General features: G+C 49.2%; 1 protein-coding gene across 4 annotated transcripts in view; it reads right to left on the bottom strand.

Moving 5' to 3' along the window:
* The window catches only part of PIK3C2B (phosphatidylinositol-4-phosphate 3-kinase catalytic subunit type 2 beta), a 59,324-nt gene extending 44,688 nt beyond the window's left edge, over window positions 1–14,636 (bottom strand). For 2 of the 4 annotated variants that reach the window (XM_059939997.1, XM_059939968.1), the window contains exon 1: window positions 14,155–14,636. The gene's annotated coding sequence lies outside the window, so the exon portion shown is untranslated. Of the gene's footprint in view, window positions 1–12,693; window positions 12,899–13,050; window positions 13,429–14,154 lie in introns of those variants that run through there. The other 2 variants (XM_059939978.1, XM_059939986.1) reach the window with 2 other exon arrangements.
* Between the last annotated feature and the right edge of the window lie 2,970 nt (window positions 14,637–17,606).

Genomic DNA, 17,606 nt, shown 5'->3' on the forward strand with positions numbered 1-17,606 from the left:
ATTCAAACATGGAAAGCTAAGCCACCCCTCTCTAACCACCGGCCCCCTGGCTCCCGGCCAGGACACCACCAGACTGTCTGTCAGCTGTGCAGAGGGGGCCCAGCCCATCTTGCACCCAGGGCTACACCGGCAGCTGTGTCTTCCAAAAAGTGCAGTGCTCTGCTCGCTCTGATGCTGAGGGATCCATGGTGAGGAGGCAGGACAAGCAGCATCCCCCACAGGACCAGGACACCAGGACCGGGAGAGCCGCCCCTAAGGTGGGGTGAAGGTTCAGGGCAGCAGCCAGGCACAGGGGAAATCCAGAGAGGGAAAGAGGGAAGGCAGGAGCAATCAACCCCAACCACCTGCAGCTAAAGGGAGCTGGCTTCCGCTAAGAACTCAGCCCCGAATTTCAGAATTTCATCTTCCAGGAGGGGTTGGGGATACACAAAGTATTTTAGGAATCAGAGTCTCATGTTTCTTGCCCCCCCCATTCTCTTCCCCAATTCAGTTCCCTCCCTGCCAGGCTCTGCTGGGTTGACAAATTCTCTATTCCCTGAGTCCTCAAGGGCTACTAGGGATTCTGTAAAAAAGCAAATATCCATATAGGTCCCAGGAAAGAGTTGGGGTGGGCGAGGGCCTGGGTCTTTGCTACTCTGCAGCTCATCCAGGAAGAGAAGACTGGGGCCAGTACCACTCTGTCGCACAACTCCACGGAGCACCCACACACTGTACTCTACATGAATGACACCCTCTACCACAACAAAGAGAATGGTGCCTGCTGGAGTTGTGCACCTTGGTGGCCCTAGCTGTGTTCTCTTCTAGTATCCATCTCTCAGAAAGTAGATGGAAACCATCTGAAAGACCATTTTCAGCCAGATTCCTTTCACCACCTGCATGCACTAGTTGTTAACATTTCCCCACATTTGAGCACACTTTCTCTTTCTCTGCTTAACATTTTCAAATGTTAAGATGCAAACACTTCACTTCTAAATACTTCAGCCTGAATCTCTACAGAACTAGGACATTCTCCGATGTAAACACAATGCCAGTTAGCATACCAGCTAAATTTAACGTTGACAGTACGTTAAATTGTAATTGTTATTATTTAACAATAATATTATCCAATATAGGGTCCACATTTGAATGTTTGTAATTATTATCTGGGAAGTTCTTCAAACATACAAATTCCTGGCCCCTCTCCTGGAGGGTTTGATTCAGTGGGGTGAGTCCCTGGACTCTGAACATTTCCAAGCCCCTCAGGCAATTCAGATGTGCGGTAAAGTTTGACACCAAAGAAAGACTAGGGTTTCAGAACTACCAGGAAGACAGGACGGAACTGGGGAAAGGAACCCCAAAGAGCACCAGGCAGTCAGCTGGTAAAGGAAGAGGGCATGCTTATGGCCAAGCAGGTCGGTGCCAGGGTGTAGGCGGCACCAAACTCAGCCCACACAGCTGCCAACAGATGGCTGGAGGTCAGGCGGGGAGGAAGGGGGTCAGGGCAGAGCCACACAATGGCTCAGAGTCAGAGCATGGAGAGAAAGGAGAGGGCACTCCCTCAAGTGAGCTGGTTCTGTTCCGTGCCTGTGCCAGAGAGGGAGGGGCCCCAGGGTCCAGCGATGACACCAGCTGTGGGTGGAGAGGGCTTCCTGTTGTCTTGCTGGAGGGCACCGTATGAGAACTGCCCTGCTTGGGACAGACTAATGGGTCTCGGTCATCTCCCCAAATCCTGAGCCACAGAGCTGGATTCTAATGGGCATTGAGTACCAGCTACGTGCCAGGTACCATGCTAGACCCAGAAGTATTCAGATGACCATGGCACAATTCCAGGAAGCTTACGGTCTAACAAAGGTGACAGATGTATCATAAATAATTCAGTCTCCCCTTTCGGGCACAAAGCAGGGAACCTTGCACATCTTGACCCATCTTCACTGAGCAGGGGAAATGGAGAGCTATCGAGAAAGGTGGTGAAAAATATGGAGGGTCTCAAGCCCCCAGCCTGTTAGTAGTTTTTACTAAGGGAAAATGACTCAGTTCTAGGACTGCCCTAGGAAAAGACCTTCAGTGCCTCCTCTCAGGACAGAATGGTTCAAGGGGTTAAGGACTTAATCCCTTTGGCTCCCAGAGCTTTCTCTTCTGAGAGGACCCTGCCCCTATCTACCCCCAGCACCCACACTTACCCAGACCCCAAATCCCACTGGTTTTGCAGCCAGGTACCCGTCCCCCACCCCTCACTCCACACTCTGCTGCCCAGCTCCACCTCTCCCCTCCCACAGCCCCAGCTCCAACAGGGAAGTCAGCATGCCCTGTGCCAGGAATACGACTCCTCCAGCAGGAAGGTATAACAATAAGTCAAGTAGGTCAGCTCCCTGCCTCAAACAGATGTGCAGCTGATCCCTGCTTCCGTATTGAAAACCTACAGGTTTTATACAGCTCTACAAGCTTCTTTGATGTCAGGCCCATCACTGAGTCACACGCACCAACAAAGTCTTTCTCTCGTTTAACTATGTTCTCTCTGTGTGGTTCTCAATTCCAAATGTGAGGAAACTGAATATAACTGCTTTCATTTTCTTCCCACTCATACAGCCCCTCTCTAGCCTCCTCTCAGCCAAATTAAAGCAGCCCCATGTGGTTCAGTTTTGCTACTGGAACTTACTTTCCATTTCTCTCTTTCCTGGGCCTACCCTGGACTCTCCACCAATTGAAGCCAAAGTGGACACAAGAGTTAATAAAGGGCTCTCTGGGTCCTAAGAGAGCAGAGGGACAGGAGGCTGTGTGACACAGTTACATCAGTCGGGTTTGCATTCAGATTCCTGAGTCCCCAGTCCCCGGGTCAGAAACCATTTGTGCAGCTGTTCTGTTCACACACACACACACACACACACACACACACACACACACACAAGGAATCCCTGGAGATCACAGCTCCTAGCACACACCCTGTAGATTTGGGAGCTGGGTACAAAGAGAGTCAGTGATGGAAGAGGTGAGGCAGCTCGTGGCTCCTCTCAAAACTTTCCTTCCTAGAGCTGGCGATTAAGATGGCAGGGACCGGGACCAGGAGCTGGCAATCAGCTGAATGGAACGTTTGGCAAAAGGGAAAGAAAGGTCTTGGCCAGGAACCATCCCGGGAGCCAGAACAGCCACATCTCCCTTCTGTCCGGTTCACACTTCCTGCTTTTTCCACCCCCTGCCCTCAGCCACCGCAGCCCCAAGACCCAGGCCTTCTAGTTCAGATCGGCCGGGTTTCCTCCAAGGAGCACGGTGGTTAAGAATTACTCTTCCAGTTTCCTCGACCCTCCAGAGAAAGGAGGTGGACTGGATGGTGGAGGAAAAGAGGAGTTCCCAGGATGACCTTCCCTTAATAATCTTGGCCTCCAGTTGAGAGGACTCCTGAGGAAACTTCTTTACGGACAAAGTTCACACCAGCCCACCCACATGAGAAAAACAACCTGACATTTCCAAACAGCAACATCTAGGAAACCTTAGCCTCTCTGAAGGTCCTGTAGGCTCCTGAAGCATAAAGGAAGCCCCTCTGTGAGGAGGATGTAAGAAAGTGGGTGGAGGGCTTCCCTGGTGGCGCAGTGGTTGAGAATCTGCCTGCTAATGCAGGGGACACGGGTTCGAGCCCTGGTCTGGGAAGATCCCACATGCCACGGAGCAGTTGGGCCCGTGAGCCACAACTACTGAGCCTGCGCGTCTGGAGCCTGTGCCCCGCGACGGGAGGGGCCGCGATAGTGAAAGGCCCGCGCACCGCGATGAAGAGTGGCCCCCACTTGCCTCAACTAGAGAAAGCCCTCGCATGAACCAAAGACCCAACACAGCCAAAAATAAAAAAAATAAAATAAATAAATAAAGTAGCTATATAAAAAAAAAAAAAGAAAAGTGCTTAAAAAAAAAAAAAAAAGAAAGTGGGTGGAGGAGGGCATGGGGACACAGCAGCCCTTCTCGGTGCCACTTGCTTGCTGCAAACCAAGGGCTCCTGCAAGGCTCAGACTGTCGCCTCTGTCACCTCTAGCTGAATCTCCAGTTCAGCTTCCCCAGCTCATGCCCTTTGGAATCCAGTTCTCCAGGATTCCTTCACGGGCTGGGAAAACTCGCTAGAGGAGGCCAGCCCATTAAGCAGGATCCAGAAAGCAGGTCACAGCTGCTCCCGTCCAGCCGGGGCACCAAAGCGAGGACCCAAAATGCCAGCAAGGTTCTGCTCTGCCTGGAGGACTCACCAGAGGGGAGAGATGAGAGGCAATGTCCTCCACCTCACGGCTCAGGTCCAGACTCCCCGGGTCCTCACAAGCTAGGTGGGGCTAACCCATCAGAGTCTGCAAGGAGGAAGGAGGCAGCCCTGAGCAGCACTTCAAATTACAGCCCAACCCCATGGCAAGGGGATGGGGGTGTATCTCAGGGTAACCACAGAGGCATCAGACTAACCAGAGTCTACCGAAGAATGCCAGTGAGACCATCCTCCAAAAGAATGACATCTTTGCTGGGGATCAACACTCTGATCTTTAGGGAGTGTCTCCAATTCATTCAATTATAACAATTCTTTGGTTATTTTCTGGTAGCACCTTTCTTAGACATCTAAAAGGTAATCTCTCTTCTCCATGACAGGGTCCTACCATCTAGTAGAATGAGGCCCACAAACGGTCAGCGACTTTGCCCTGGGTCTCACAGCGGAGCCACGGCAGAGTTGGGAAGGGCCCACAGAACCAATGTGGGGAGGCTACTTGGTGCTGGTCCTCAGAAACAACCCTGGCCCCAGCCTTGCACTCCATCCCACGAGTACACACTTGGCACTGATGTGCCAGAGCCTGGGACGAGAAGGACTGAGGGACTTGGTCCCCAGAACAATTCTACAGGGTAGAGAAGGTGGGGCCAGCAGCCCCAGTGTAGTGGCACTGCCTGTGCCAGGGGGCAAGGACAGGCTGTGTGGGCAGCTGACAGCCACCTGCTTGGCTCGGAAGAGGGTAAAAGGCAGTCGAGCAGAAAAAGACTGAGCCAGTCATCCGTGGGAACCTCGGAGGAGCAAAGACCAGCCGCCACACCGTGCCCAGGGCAAGCTCCTTCCCGCCCTCCTGGTAGGGAGGCTCTGCGCCACTGTCCACAAGCCCTGCCCACTGTCCCTCTGACACCACAGTCCCTAAACCAGCAATCTTGACATGCAGTCTAATAATAGAGAATATCTGCAATTAGTGCTAACTCCCCAAATCAAGAAAATCCCTGATAGACTGCAGTCACTCCCAGGGACCCAAAGCCACAGTAATCACACAAACTGCACACTTTCCCGCACCCTCCGACTCATTCCCTCATTAGCTCCCTAAGGGTAGGAGAAGAAGCTGGCCTAGACACCACGAGGTGACAGCCTTAGTGCCACTGGCAAAGAAGCCTGAGAAAAGTAGACAGAAAGTTGTTTGTTTGTTTTTTTTTGAAGCAATGAAGTATTTTTTTTCTTTAAGCTTTTAAGTTCAGACTACAAATCTTATTCTATCTATAAATCTAATAAATTTTTTCCCCACAACTCACACACACACACTGTATTTTATTTTTACAAAAGACAAATAAACTGACACCAAGCATTGTAAATGGATGATCACAACAAAAGCAACAATGATTGCAATTACCACACACGAAACACACTCATACTATGACATAATATTGACATTCAGTCCAGTAATCCTCCACTGTAACAGCTCCTTTACTTTGCAGTGAAAATTGATTTGTATATTTTTTGCCTCTGAGTAGACGGAAAGTTGAACAAGAAGAAAAAGGAAAACAGGACCTCTAAGCTCCAGAGGCAGCTCTGGGCCTTCCCTGTCCACATTCCAGCATGCGGGGACAGGCTGGGCCAGTGAGGAGAGCACTGGGGAGGGAAATGCCAGGGAAGGAGACTCCAGACACAAGAGCCCAGGAAGGCCTTTGCCCAAAGGTCACCTGGCTTCTGGACAGCCTCAGGGACAGGTGTTATTTCCTAGGTCAAGGCAGAGTGGAGAAGCCCTGGGGTCCTCACAAACCAGAGTGGGAAAAGAAAGAGGTGTCAGCTCTCAAGTAGCCCCCTTCTTTCAGACCAGAAAAAAACACACACACACAAAAACAAAACACCACCAAACATCTGATACTAATTTACACAGGGGTGTTAGAGGCCAAAGTGTTAGTCCCTCCCAGGGACGTTTGCATTTAAAAAGCAGAGTCTGAGGAGAGGGGTGCTCAACCTAAAGGAATCTGGAAGTGGAAAAGGAAATTTCTAGTGGCACTGGGAGAAATGATCCATTAAAAGGTAGGGGAGGTGGATCTCTGGCATAGGCCTTGCCTGTCCATGGCCTCCCCTGGTCCCAGTTCCTGAGCCCCAGGAACCCCTTGCCCCTCTCCAGGACACAAGTCCCCCCAAGTGCTGCCCACCAGGCAGCTTGTCCCTTTAAGTCACTGACCCTCCCCCCCAATACTTGGCCTTGGCTGCTGTTAGCCTGGCCTCACCCAGTAGCCATGAAGTTCCACTCCACTCTTCCTGGTAGCAGGCCGGAAGGATGTCCTGCTCCAGGTCAGCCAAGGACACTGAACCCTGGGGGAGACCACGGATTCTCTCTTACCAAGGTCAAAGGAGAAACCCCACTCAGGATGCAGGGCCCTAAGAGGGAACTGAGAAATGAGATCCTTTTTGAGATGGCCTCAGTGTCCAGAATCCCCAGACCACAGGGAAAGGGATACTGAGATGGGGGGACTGAATGTGCAGGCATAATGGAACTAACCATCCTTAGCTACCTTGCTGAAATACCATTGCAATGTATGTAAACTCCATCACAAAGTCTGTCAAATTAGTACTACACGGATATGTCCACTGTCGTGCCTGGAGTCAGGGTATCCCACTTTGTTTTGGTGAAAAGAAAGAGAAGGTAGGTTGGGGGTGGGGGGGACAGAGAGGGAGGCTAAGTGAATAGGAGCATCACAGAAAGAGAAGGAAGGAAACAGACCTCCCCCACCCACCCCAGCATTTTGTGCCAGGTATTGTCTTGTTTAATCCTCATAACAATCCTTAACTGTGCATATTATTATCCTTATTTTATGAAAACAGAAAAGGAATGAGTAATTTGCCCAAGGTCACACAAGTAGTAAAAGACACTGAGTCAAACTGTTGTAAATCATCCACACTTCAATAAGCAAATAATAAAATAAATAACATTTAAAATTAGAATAAATAAATAAAAGTTAAACTGAATCTTGTTTGAGGCCAAAATTGTTTGAGGTCCTTTTCCCATCCTGCCATGGAGACCCAGGCATACCGCATTTTATCAAATGTTCAAGCTGATATTGGTGACTATTCTGGTACACCCCCAAGCTCTCCCCAAACACCAACACACTGTGTCACTGTCTCAAGCCACTGAAAAAAACAAGCTAATAAATAAATAAGCAAGCAAGCAAACAAACCCTAAAAACCAGACCCACAGCTTTGCAGATAAGAGAACCAAGGACCGCAGGGGAAAAATGACTTGCCTGAAGTCACACAGGTAGTCAGTGGCAGAAGTGGAACGGGAAGCAGGTCTCAGACTCCCACTCAAGTGCTCTTTCCAGACTGAACCACACCCAATCTTGTCCGTTCCCAAAATCCTCCAGGGAAGAAAGTCCCTCAGCCTTTCTGTTCTAACCTCTCTCAAATTGGTCCATTCCTTTCCAAGATTCTGATTACTTTCATTAAGTGAAATAACCTATAGAAAGCACATCTTAAGCACCAAAAAATTATTATTCCTTTCTCTTACCTGACCATTAGAATAGCGTCCTAGCTAGCCTCTCTGTCTCCCCTGCCGACTCCTTGAGGTATCTGCACTCCGGTGCCAGGGAATCCTGCAGCACAACTCTGATCGTGTCATTCTTCCAATGAAATACTTTGTCTCTCCCCTTCCTTATCAGGTACTCAAGACCCCCCACACTGAGTCCCAGCCCAGTCCCCTGCATGCCCCCCAAAACGCTGATGGTTATTAACCATTCTCCAGGGCCCCATGTTTTCCCACAAAACTTCACTCATGCTAGTGCCCTCTACAAATACCTGCTCTTACGTTAGAGCCTTCTTTCATCTCCTAAGACTGAAAGTGACTTTGCTCTCTTTCGGACATCTGTAAAAATTTTAATGCATCCCACTGCATTTATATTGTTTTGTATTACCCCATTGGTGATGAGAATGAAAACAACCTATCCATGTAGGTGCTTTATAGTTACAAAGCACTGTATAGATATAAGCCCATCAATCTGAAGAAAAAAATCACCTCCTATTTATCTTTGTCTTCCTCACGATGCTCAATACAATGTTTTACACATGGCACAGAGCTGTTAAATACTGTGTTCTGAGGGTGGTCTGACCAACCCAGAGAAGAGTTATCACTTCCCCGTTGTAGCATCAGAGATTCTGAAGCTGAATGAGGAAGGCAAAATTGTCATTGGTTTTTCCAGGTCGATACTCCATAGCATTTGTTAGATTCTCAGAATTTAGAGACCTCCAAAATATTAAGCACTCTAGTCCTAGCTTCTATACTTTTATGAAATGCTGCCCAAGATTACACCAACTCTTGGGGCAGCCACAGGACTAGTGACTCATACTGAGCTTACAGAATTAGCGCACTACGTAAAGAAACTCATCCGTTCACTTGCATTTTTTGGAGTACAATGTGGTTACCTCAAGGTCAGGGGCCATACTGAACTCAAGCTTGTATCCCTAGGGTTTAGCACAAACCTGCTATTGGAAGATGATAAAATAATTGTGACCACCACCATTTACTGAGCCCTTGCCATGTATCAGGCACTGTTCCAGGTAGTTCGTTTTGTCTGTCCTCTTCACTGCTGTGCACTGAGGAGAGCGTCAGGTTCATCATGTACATTCAATGCATAACGGGTGATGGATGGATGAATAAAAGGTAAGATGCAAACTCCTTCAATGCCTCTGGCCAAATTAAACTACTTTCCCTCCACCTCTTTTACCACTCGCTTCACCCTCCATCCCACCCCAACGCCTACTCATTGTTCAGATCTCAGCTAACATTTCATTTCTTCCAGGAAGTCTGACCACCCTAAATGCCCCGCTTACGAGTTCTCAAAGCATCCCATACTACCCCACCCCCTACACCCAGCCTACTCACTTGTCTATGTTCCCAACCCAGCAATATGTTCTGGAAGGCTGTGTGTCCTAGTCACTGAAAGCACCTAAAGTCATAAGTAAGCACTCAAAAAACATCTGCTGAATGAACGAATGAGATCTTTTTAAACATTATCTGACAGACTTTCATTACTCTTGTGATCATTTCTTCCACAGACGACTTTCAGAAGAACACGTGCTGCTGTCACCTGGCGCTTGGGGAAGTCCCATCTCATGCAGAACTTGGGCCTCGTTGACATTTTTTCCTCACAGGTCCCTCCAGTGTAGCACAGAAGGAACACGGGTTCTAGAAGTATCCTGACCTACACTCAAACTTTGGCTTTTCTTTCATTAGTTGTACAACCTTAGCCATGTTTCTTAATCTTGGTTTGAATGTAAACCTAAGCTTAACCTCAGTTCTCCCATCTGCAAATGGGGATGAGACAATTCCATTATCATCCATTTCCTCCAAGGATTGGGGGGGCAGTGTGGAATTAAGATAAAATTTGAAAAGCTACGGGTAGACAGACACTCAGTGCTGGTGGCTATTCTTCTTTATCACATGCTCTTGCCTTTCTTGGTAGTTGAACTTTTCCTCAAGTGGCTCCTTTTTGCCTTCCTTGTTGGGACCATATACAACAGCATAATCAAAATTGTACTTCAGAGAATTGCCAACCGTTTGGAACCACTCTATCTTTCAAAGTCTCTTGTCAGGGAACTGTATCCATCTTTTTTCTTAGTAGAAAGAAAGGAAGGAAGGAAGGAAGGAAGGAAGGGAGGGAGGGAGGGAGGGAGGGAGGGAGGGAGGGAGGAAGAAAGAAAGAAAAAGAAAGAAAGAAAGAAAGAAAGAAAGAAAGAAAGAAAGAAAGAAAGAAAGAAAGAAGGAAAGAAAGAAAGAAAGAAAAAGAGAGAGAGAGGGAGGGACGGAGGAAGGAAGGAAGGAAGAAATCTGCCTTCTTGAATTCTAAAGTGAAAATCTGACATCCTGGTTATAATATTTTGGGGAAAATATAGTTGCCTTCTCCTAGGTTCCCATAATATCCAATTTGCAAAAAATCTCTCCATCTTGGGTCAGAATTAAATGCGCTGTAATAGTGCTCCTAGTACTTTAACTTCTTTTACCCTTTGGAAGACACAACAGCATGGCAAGTCAGGAATGTGACAGACACTCTGCTTTCAGAAAAGTGGGGCTCTCAGAGATGTCTCAACAGTGGCAGGGCTCCATCATTATTCCTATCTGGGTTCTCGGTTAATTTGAACCTGAGACGGGAAGAGCTCGTATCTATTTCTTCGTCCTAGCAAGGCAAACTGTACTATTTCCTCAAAATGGAATCTCCTTGGCTCTCTCTTCTTTTCCCCTCACTCTGTGCCTTCTGGTTTGCTGTCAAGGGTACCAAGTAGACTAAGATAGAAAGAGAGAAAAAACTTGGCAGGAGAGGTTGCCTCCATGCAAGCTTATTCCTGGTGGGCCTGGGGGACACGTGTGAACAGCTCTCATGCCTGGCATTCACCTCCACTGACTGTGGGGAGGATACAGAAAGAGAAGCTAACCCGTAAGACAGGATCCACGGGGCAGAGACTTAGAAGGAAGCACAAAGCATGGTGGGAAGAACTACCAAGGAGAAAAGAAACCACTGCCCAGGAGATTAGTCTCGCAGTGACTAGGGATGGCTAGGGTTAAGAGAGAAAGGTCCAGGAGGAAGGGAGTTGAACAATGTTTTCGAGAAAGAAGAGTGGCAGGTGTGAAAGTTAAGGAGGAAGGAAAAGAGTTTCCAAAGAGGCAAATGATTTTTGGCTTCTCTCTGAAACACTATGAAGCCTCTGCTAGGTAAGACTACACCTACTACGGGAAGTTCTCAAGAAGAGGAAGGATGAATTGCTAAAGATCCCTTGTCACAGATTCTGTATTCTGCCTTAGGGCTATTGGGAGTCCCTCTCCTCTTCCTTCTCCATACCTCAAGAGCCTCTGCCCCAACACGGGTGTCCAGTGTCCTTAATCTCTAACAAAGTGGAGATTTGAGGACAGTGAATTCCATCACCATGAGAGAAGAGAATTTCCCAACAATGATAGGGTCAACTGATAGGCCACTGATAGGTACATCCTAAAGTGCCAAAGGATAGGTCCTTTCATTAGTAGTAAAGTGATCTGTGGGGCAAGTCCCAGCATTGTTAGTAATCATGGGACCTTGGGAGAGTCATTTCTTTGCAGGAAAATGACTTTCCAATTCTAAAGCTATATGTGACCATAGGAAATGCAAGAATTAAGAAGGTACTATGCTGGACTAGAGCGGGGTGGAGGAAATTTGTCCTCCAGGAACTCTGTCCTTGAGAAGTTTGTTATCTAAGGTATGTCCCAGTCTGGTGCCATTTCACAAGCATTCAAATCAAGGAATCCAGTATGAATGAATTCTGTAACTCTGCTTCCACTTTTTGTTCTCCCAAGACCCAATATCTCCCTGAGAGTGGCACCCAGGTTATGAGCACAGGGTCTGGAATCAGGGCTTTGAATCTCTTCTCTGTCATTTACTAGCTGGCTGACATCAGTAAGTGTCAGCTATTATATTATTTGCCAACTCAGTACTACCCTGTCTATAGACAGTAGCCAGCCTTTGGGGGTGTATGTCTCCCCCTGATTTCCTACAAATATCATTAAGCAGATTTCCCTTCTCTCCCAGTTCCCATTCTACTAACCTTTTAAAGAGAAATACCCAAAGAATAGTTACCTTGGCATTGTCACATTACTCTTCCCTTAGTCAGAAAAGAAAGGTTCCGGAACATTCTCTATTTCATATCCCTTTCCTCCCACCCCTCCCCCCATCACCACCAACTTTCCCTCCCTCATTACTGAGACTAAACTCAGGATGAATAACCTACATTTGTATAGTACTCTGCAGTTTTCAGAGTGCTTTTGCATACATGATTTTATTCAGTTCATGGTAAGCAGTGTATTTCATCCTTAAAACAATCCTATGAGCCAAGGGTATTTTTTTCACCATTTTACAGATATGCAAACTGAGTCTTACGTTCACAAGTTGTCCATGCTCACACAGCTAGGAAGCCAGGCCTCCTGACGCTGAACCCACCCACTATTTTCTCTACTACTCCGCATTATCACGTCCAAGTTCACATCCTGGGAGCATGAGGAGCCTGAAGTTTATGGCCAGTTACAAACCCCCAAAGGGAACAGAGATCCCTCATTTTTATTCCTGCTGGCTAGCAGGGCTGTCCAGGCTGAATGACCATACACATGAGATGCCTGCAAAGGGCCAGGCCTAGGTGGGGTGGGGAAACCACAGAGAGGAGACCAAAGGTCCACAAGGGTGTGGGGTATCTGCTAGAGCACCACTACATCATGGCCAAGGACGCAGGTATTCCAGGACAATCCCAAAGGAGAACCCCAGGGAAAAGCCTGAGGACGCAGATAAACTGAACCTTCCTCACCCCAGCACACCCCGTGGGCCTCCCTCACCAATGCTTCCAGGGAGAGGGAAATGGACAAGCTCCCTTCTGGCCAGGGCTGAGAGTTTGATCAGATTCAGACACACACACCCATGCACACTCAGCAGTAAATTCAGAGCCATGGAAATCAAACCTTGGCTCACCCAAAGGCCAAAGGAGAAGCAGCCACAGCTTCAGTCCAGGGTTCCGGCTCAGAGCCACCATCTCCTCAGACGCTGGCGGCCAGGCAGAGCTATAAACTGTGCCTCGACTTAATTTTTCCATGGACACAACCCCAGATGGGACCTCCAGGCTCTGAAGAAGCTTCAATTCTGAAGCATCATAACCTCTCTGTTCTGGGATCCAAAGCTAGAAGAGGGGAGGGAGGAGTATTTGGGGATCAGGTTTGCCACGCCCTGGACCATTTCTCTTCCAATATCTTTCCAGGGCCTAGTGCAGCAATACAGTAAGTTTTCATTCAGCGACAGACACAGCGTTGGAATTCAGTGCAAATGACTTACATCTGCTTGGCCACAACCCAGACAGTCAGGTAGTTTAGAGAGAGAAGGAGGGGCATGTTGGCCCACTTCTGGGATCCTGGGTAGTTGTGTGCTAAGGAATCTGGGCCATGCTGGGTCCAGCCTGCACAGGGTACAAAATTCTCCAACAGAATTGAGAAAAAACATCAGGGCAGCCGAGACAATAGAGATTCCACCCCAGGCCCGACTGGTGGGACTGGGGCAGGGAAGCCACAAAGACCCCCCAAGGGGCTGGAGACGGAGAGAAAGAAGGTTGGCGTGAAGGAGCACGAGCAATGGCAGATTCTTCACACACGCCCCTCAGCCAACTAGGGTGTGTGCACTAACCTCATACATTTGGTAACCTCTTCCCACAAACCAGGAACCTGCCAAGCCCCTGGGCTTCCCACCCCACCCCACCCCAGCTTGGCAGCCTCCCTTGGGCTTCCTGCTGCTGCGACTGCTCCCCAACATCAAAGCCACCCATGTCGGAGCTGAAAATGAGAGACAAGTACAGGCCAGGAGAGCAGCGCCTCCCCCAAGGCTCCGGAACTCAGGCCTGCGGGCCCCTCTCCCTCTCCCAAGCTTTCTCCTTTTGCTGCAGTATCCTTATAAGGGAGAAGCTAATTCTACTATCCATCTGGCTAAAAAAATGTATATATTTCCCAGGCTAGATGCTGACTTTCCACCCACTCTAAGAGAAAGCACCCCACCAACACCCTCACTCCAGGGCAGGTTTTGCTTTTTATTTCTCATCTTAAACAAACAAATACCAAAACCACTGGCTGGTTCAGGTCGCCTTGCAGCAGCTGGGAGCCAGGAAGTGTGTTTAGAAGAAAAGGGGTGGGGAAGAGTGTGCCCGGGGTCCGAGACGCCCCGAAACCTCTGGAGCGGGCAGGCAGTGGGGGCTGGCAACCTGCTCGGCGCCGGGACTGGAGCTCCGTTCTCACCGCGTCTGCGTCCCGCCACCGGGAACCTTCGGTTCGTTCCATTGTTGCCCCTCGGCTGTTGCCATGTTGGAGGGAGAGCCCCTGACCTCCGCTCGCTCCACTCTGCGGGAAATCTGCAGACCCCGGGCCGGTGCTCCCGGCTGGGTGCCCGTCTTACCTGTGCTCACTGCGAGTTTCCTGCAAAACCTGATGTGTCGTGTGCTCGGCGACCAGGGCTGCTGGCTCCACGGCTCCGGGCGGCTCCGGCACCCACGCGAGGCGGCCGCGCACCGCCTCCTCCCGGGCCGCTCCCCCTCCGAGCTGCACGCGGCGGGCGCCGACCCCAGGGTTCCCGGGGCAGCGAAGAGGCAGGAGAGGGCGCGAGGACCAGCTCGCAGCGCGGGGGCGTGGGGGGGGGTCCTCTAGGCCGAGAGCGTGAGCGAGCCCGCAGAGTCAGGCAACCCCAGGTGAGACAATAGCGGGAGTAGCGGGCGAGAGGGGAGAAGCCATCTCCCGGAGACCTGGCGCACTGCACGGCGACGTGAGGCTCGGCCAGACCCAGCCCGGACAGGCAGCCGCCAGCCGCGGCTCCAGCCCGCGGCGCCCACTGCGCCGCGAGCGGGAGGATGGGGCGGGTCCTGGAACCCTGACCTCCCTCCCCTCTCCTCTCCTCTCCTCTCCTCTCCTCCTCTCCCTCCCTCCCTCCCCTCCCTCCTTCCCTCCCCTCCCTCCTTCCCTCCCTCCCCTCCCAGTGCGTGGGGGAAGAGAAAAGCGCTGGCGTCAAGTTGTGCTTCGGGAATCCAAGAGCCAAGATTTCCACTTCCCACTTGCGTGAGGGTTTTTGCAGATGGTCGTTACTTTTCCCTGCTGGGACCCCTTTGCTCTGTGTCAGATGAATGCCAAATCATTCTACTGGAAATGACAGAGTTTTGAGGTACAGTTATCGGTTTGCGGAATTTTCCCCCCATCATTAAGATAGAGATGCCGGAAGGAGCCCCTACCTTGAGGATGGAGGTGGCGGTGGGGGGAAGCTGTCTCGGCGCTTTGCACATTCAGGCTCATTAGTTTTTCTACTCGCCCTAGTGGGTTGTCTGACCCGAGCCCCAGAAAATAGCAATCTACAACCTGAGGGGGGAGCGGTGGTAGTAGGTCCTCCAACCCAACTATCGCAGGGGAAAAAAATCTTTCATAGTGTGTTATATTTAAAATTTTGACTCAGTACCTTTGTTTGAGCAGTGGTCTCTAGAAGAATTTTCCTAAGGGCTCCACCCAAAGAAACAAATAGTTGGCCAGATCCTCATTTGCATTTGGTTTGCATAATAACTATGATCTCTGATCTCAAAGTACATTTTCCTCAAAACTTGAATCTTTTTCTCCCCCAGGGCCCTCCTTCTTTCTTTCTTGCCAGACGATGATCAACACCTGGTTCTCAGCCTCCCTCCCCTGCAGTCCCCTTCAGGTATCTAAGGCTCAAGACTCCCAGCCTCTGATCAGATACCCAGGACTCTGCAGCCAGGGTTCCCAGGGAAACATCGGCAAACCTGCCCCTTCTGCAGCTTCTCTGCAAAGCTGCCCCTAGTAGCTTTTAAATATTTGTTAAAAGCTACTCTTCCAGCCTGTTTTGGGTTCACTGGAGTTTTGTGGGGGTTTTTTTTTTAAGGGTGTTGGAAAGGCCCTTTTAAAAATATCAGGGGCCTTTTAAAATTTCCTCACTAATATGAGACTTCAACAAACCCAACACAAGTCTTAGATTCATAGACTTATAGAATTGGAAGAGACTCCAGAGCTCAAAGGAGGATAAATATTTGCTGGGAAGGGAATTTGAATAACCAGAGGAAGCCCTACGTGGGGGAAGAAAGCAATATAAAAAAGTGAGTTCATGATTCAGAAGGATCTCTTGGGATATTGTTCTGTTCTCATATAAGGTGAAATCTGGGCAGATGCAAAGGACCCTTAATTGCAGGCAACCTTGAATGAGACAATGCGAGGAGAAGCTCATGAAAGGAGATGTGACAGAGGCTTGTGTTTCTTTTCTACCCACTGTGCCGGGACCTTGGGTAGTCCAATTCGCCCTCTGAGCATCAATAGTTCCATCAGCTTCGCTTACCACTCAGGGCTGTTGTGAAGATCAAAGGAGAGAATGTAATGGACCATTTTGATGACCGCAGGCAGCATGCTCTGCATGTATCATGATGTCTACATGATGCTATTCATGATCCTCAAGAGCCACAGGGGATAAAAACATGCATTCATTCACTCACTCATTCACTGCTTGATCACAACACAAATATTTGTGACAGCTTACTGTGTGCCTGTCATCAGGCTAAGCTCAGAAGCCTGAGAGAACAGAGTAGCACAGGGCCACCAATGCTCCAAATTTGCTGGAGTGAAGAGTCTTCAGGGAAGAGCTAACAGGAAACAGGCCTGCCTGGGTCACTGGGGGATCATATTAAAGGCTTTATAAAGCATTTTGGTAGGGAGAAAATTTTGTGTTATAAGAGCAACCAGGGCATATCAAAAAGTTTAGGTTTGTCCTGTAGGTGACAGAGAACCCAGGGTGTAGACTGGGAGTGATGTGATCAGTGATGTGCATATTACACAGGAGGACTTGGAAGACACTGCATGTCTTTCTTCCCTTTGCCCCTGTAGATCCACTCTTGGCCTTCTGGCTTCCTAGAAGGGGTGGGCCAGTGGGGAGCCACCGCAGGAGAGTGGGAGGAAGGAGGTCAAAGAGGTCTGGATATTTCTTCCTCAGGATCCTTCTCTTTGGGTTCACTGTGGGCTGGCTGCCACCCTCAACCAAAGATCACAGCTTCCCTCCAGGTGCTTCCCCCTCCCTCTCAGCCCCTCTCCCTCCCTCTTCCTTTTCCTCTTCTCTCTGAATTTACATAATCACTCACTCCCTTCCTTTGACTTTCAAGCCAGGGAGTGGAAACTCCTTTTCCTGCTGGTCCCTGGGTACTGCACACTTTTCCTTGTGGTTGTCCTATACCCTGCCAGCCCTTTGTAAATTGTTTCGTCAAATTGGAGTATGCCATTGGCATCCTGCTAGGTTAGGCGTACTGGCTTGGAGCTCGACAAGGAGGCCATGTCTACATTCAGAGTGCAAGATCAGAGAATCTCAAAGCTGGGGCAGGGGGTGTGAAAAGGAAAGGACAGATACAAGAGAGAGTCAGGAAGTCAAAATCAATAATATTTGATAATGTATTGAATGTAGGGATCATCAGAGAGGGGGAGGAATGTAGAATTACTCCCCACTTGATGCCTTAGGAATTGGTGGTAGGTGGTGCCATTTACTACGTGAGGGACTGTAGTAAGACAGGTCCCAGGTGTTGGGGGAGCAACCATGACTTTAATTTTGGACATGTTGGATTTGCAGTGTCTCTGGAATGTTTAGGTGGAGATGTCTAGCTGACTTTGGATTTATGAAACTAAATTGAAAGTAGAGGTGTGGACAAGTGATATCAATTTTGGACTCTTCAGTTCATAGATGATCAACAAAGTTATGGGCATATGTGAGATCATCCAGGTGGGCATATACAGGAAGGAAGAGGCCTGCAAAAGAGATCATCGAGAAGAAATAGCCAGGTTGATAGCAGGAAGAAATGAGACCCCAGAGTGTCAGAAAGG

Source organism: Balaenoptera ricei, chromosome 1 (genome assembly GCF_028023285.1).
Source record: "Balaenoptera ricei isolate mBalRic1 chromosome 1, mBalRic1.hap2, whole genome shotgun sequence".
NCBI lineage: Eukaryota > Metazoa > Chordata > Mammalia > Artiodactyla > Balaenopteridae > Balaenoptera > Balaenoptera ricei.